At 36.3% G+C, this 3,747-nt stretch overlaps 1 long non-coding RNA gene across 1 annotated transcript; it reads right to left on the bottom strand.

Annotated features, from left to right (window-relative positions):
- Positions 1-2,716: 2,716 nt before the first annotated feature.
- LOC110676429 lies at positions 2,717-3,122 on the bottom strand. The gene is made up of 2 exons (XR_002500376.1): positions 2,994-3,122; positions 2,717-2,928 (listed from the first exon to the last, which is right to left on the bottom strand). It is a non-coding gene; the product is annotated as an uncharacterized LOC110676429 (long non-coding RNA).
- Positions 3,123-3,747: the final 625 nt, after the last annotated feature.

The following is a 3,747-nucleotide window of genomic DNA, read 5'->3' as shown; positions in this document are numbered from 1 at the left end:
GCCCTGATCCTTTAGTGGCGTCCAAATTTTTAAGACCAAACAAAATGTCTTGAACATTTATAGAATTAACGCCAACATCACTCGTAAAGTCAGCAAAACGTGAAAAGTAAGAATAATCTCGATCGTTTTCCGAAAATGTTGAATAATTTTCTTGAAAAAATTTTGCGAAAAGATTGCAAATATCTTCAGAATTATTTCCTACTTCTTCATCCAAAGTCATTGTTGATGGAAAGTTGCACGATTTGAGTTTTGTTTTAACGTACAGCGGGAATTCGCTGGTTGGAACACGACTGCCTTCCATCTAGCGAATCCGACCCGTTAGTTGGAACGACTGACGGCTGGTGAAAATGCTCCAGACTAACGCATCTAGAGAGCAAAACGTCACGAAACGCACATATACATACACATTTGTTCTATATATGGAGACTACAATGCGACGGTACCAGGCATTGCAGAATTAGCTCTCATTTGAGTATGAAGCACGATCAAAGCAAGCAAAGAAAAACATCCCATCTGTTGCGGTCCACGATCGTCATTGTATCGCAAGGTGTAACAAGTCTGATAAATGGAAGCAGCGAGCGAGAGCCCCAAAGAGAGAGCGATGATAAAATCAATTTTTCTCGCTTGTTTACCGTTGGGGATAGGTGTTTTTCTTTACTGGCACTATAAACAATCCACGAACTTCCAATAGCAATAGTGTCCCCCAAGCTTGAAGCATGTGTAGAAGGGTTTTATCATGCACTACTATCCCCCCAATCTGATCAAAGTTGTAGCAGTATACGATAAACAGTCTCTCATAATGTGCAGCATGTTATGATAGTTACAGAGAGCGATACGTGAGAGATTCTCTCAATTTTCTCAGGATTCAATCCCTGGACGGTACTCAGACGTCAAAGTCAGTTGACAAATTATCTTGACATTCGAGTGCTTTTTAGTTGGAATATTTTCCAACCAGCGAACATCCAACCATCGAGTCATTCCATGTAGCGGACACCCAACGAGCGAATCCCCACTGTAATTGAAAAAAATCTTTGGACATGACTTTATTTCATTTTCAGTTTTTATGTTGTACTCGGTAAGTGCTGTAGAAATGGCTAAATTGAGTTGGTCGCAAATAACCAAATATTTTTCTAAATCGTCTGGTTTTTTATATCTTCTGTAAACTTTGTGAGCTTTTTGTTTTCAATTTTTCAAATTTATGATTTGTTTGTTGAACCAAATTGGATTTTTTGAGTTGGGATTCCTTCGTCTCTTCTTGACAGGTACTTCCTCCCTAATGGTTTCCCACAATAAATTGTAAAAGATTTCTATTGCACATTCAATATTGTTTTGATTTCTCAAAACAGATTGCCAATTTGCGTTATCTAATTTTAGTCTAATATTGGTATAATTGGCTCTACTATAATCGAAAATATTCTCATACACATATTCGTGAGGAGTATGATAAATATGCATAAACATAGAATATTCTATTGCCGTGTGAAACGCTTCATTTTTCCATAATGGTGAAATTGACTCACTTACACAGAAATCTTCATGCATATTTGTCAATAAAAAATCTAGGTAACAGTTTTGTTTATTTTTTACGTGATTTATTTGATTAAGGCCTAAGGATGCAGTTTTGTCAAAAATAAATTGCAAAGTTTCATTATCTCCAACAACAGGGAATAGAATACTCTCGTTTTCAAAATCAGGAATGAAATCTGCATTACGTTGATTGAAATCGCCATAAATATGCACCTTGTTTTCGGGAGGAAGTTGAGTTATGATTTCTTCTGCTATGGACCAATGAGCCTCTGTACGAGCCATAAATTTTTTTGTTCTCATGACTTTTACTGTGCGCCGTGTGTTGGTGCTGTCTCGCTCTCTCTCACGGTCAACTTGAAAACAGGGCGCACAGTAAAAGTCAAACGTTTTATAGCATGCATAGGCTCATAATCCAGCTTTTTACGCTAGTTTTAAAACAACAGGGGGTGATTCGATTTTGACTTTCCTAGCCTACAGATTTTATAGTAAGATCTTAGTAGGCAAGGATTTGCGTTTGTTGAAACAACTGTCAAGAATTTTCACTTCACTTGTTATGCATCTTTTCATATGCATATTTCATTCTAATGCATTTATTTTTCTAATTTTAGGCATCGACTTGAAGGTACTTTTGCGATCTTATTTATTGGCGTAAAAAGAGTTTGGCAAATCACAGGGGCTGCATTAATAGAATGTCAATGAATGTAATCATTTGCATTTATTTCAACATAACATGGACCCCCCTCCCCTCATTGTCGCAAAATATTGTAAAAGTTTGTCGTTAGAATTCTACGGGCCTCGTCGACACATGAGAATTGCGTTTATCCATAAAACAATCACAAGATCTCCGACGCTGAACTTATGATAATTGTTCAAAAGTATTATTATACGCTCAATCAAATCGGTGGATACGTATATAGATTTGAATTCTGATTTGAAGGTGAGCCGTTTAGAACAGAAATAATCCGAAGTTAATGTAATCTGGAACGTGTTGAAAGGTTGTACTGGATGTGTTGTGACAGTAATACATGTCAGTTCAAACACAGGTTCAATATCAAGTTCAACATTTGCTAGCTTATTTGTCATTCATTGTCGAATTTCAAGACGTACTTCATTAAACCGTCCATAGAAAATCATTTTTTTATTGTGCTACATCAATAGGTGTGAACTGGGAGACTATAATGAATAAACATTTGAGTATGAGTTCTTTATTGAATTTAACAAAGGTTCTTCAAATAATTTTGGCACAATTCTATTCACTTGCTTCGTGTTGTTGTATGGTGATCAGTTGCATGTCTCCCACTAAAATCTCTTCAATAAACCATTTTACCGAACATAACTTGGTATCAAGTCTATTTGTATTATTGTCCATGGTTAGCCACTTTGAACTTCCAACTTGTCAACCTGAAAAAATAGGCACAGCATTACAAAAATTCAAACTTATTTTCTAATATGGATTGCCTGAAGACCTGAGACTCAAGACACGAGTGAAAATTTCGGACATTTAATAACTGTTAACACAAAGCTTGCTTTGATTGAACTATAAAAAAAATATAGTGTTGCCAAGACATGTCAGAAGGGGGTGATTCAGAAATTATAGCAAGCTAGCGTAAAAAGCTGGATAGGCTCCGACCTGGGAGGGAGAAACCAATACAAAATTTCTCTACGTCACAGTGAGCCGAGATTATGCTGTCACGAACTGTCACTGTGAGCCCGGATCTTAAACAGGACAAACATGATAAAAGCGCGTAATTAGCCTAAGCATATTTTTGCATTTCATCAAAAGTAGCAAAAATCGAATTTTGTGCCGCATCCGGCCCGCGACCTTATTTTATGCGGCCCGCGGAGGGTTCGAAGATTCTTCTCATATTTGTCCCGTTGACTATCCTACCAACCCGAAGTTAGAACATATCAAAACTATTCAATTTCCAATTTAGTTATAACCTAATATTTTATTTAAATTGTTTTTCTTTTCATTAAATCTTCTTAGCTACTTAATTTTATGAATGATTCAAATTTTTAATCTCAAATTCCTTGTGTTTTGACAATGTTTCTACCATGACTTCCTTCGGCTTTTAAAAAATGCAGCCTGAACAAAACTTATGGACGAAAGGCTATGTTTTCATATAATATTTCACTGAACAATAGGCTAATACTCTCACAGAATCCTGGAATTAAATTTTACCAATAACTGGGCGTTATGCACGCAGATTCCTTGAAAGG

The sequence above is a fragment of the Aedes aegypti genome, chromosome 2, assembly GCF_002204515.2.
Source record: "Aedes aegypti strain LVP_AGWG chromosome 2, AaegL5.0 Primary Assembly, whole genome shotgun sequence".
Lineage (NCBI taxonomy): Eukaryota > Metazoa > Arthropoda > Insecta > Diptera > Culicidae > Aedes > Aedes aegypti.
This window is presented reverse-complemented; position numbering and strand designations above follow the sequence as displayed.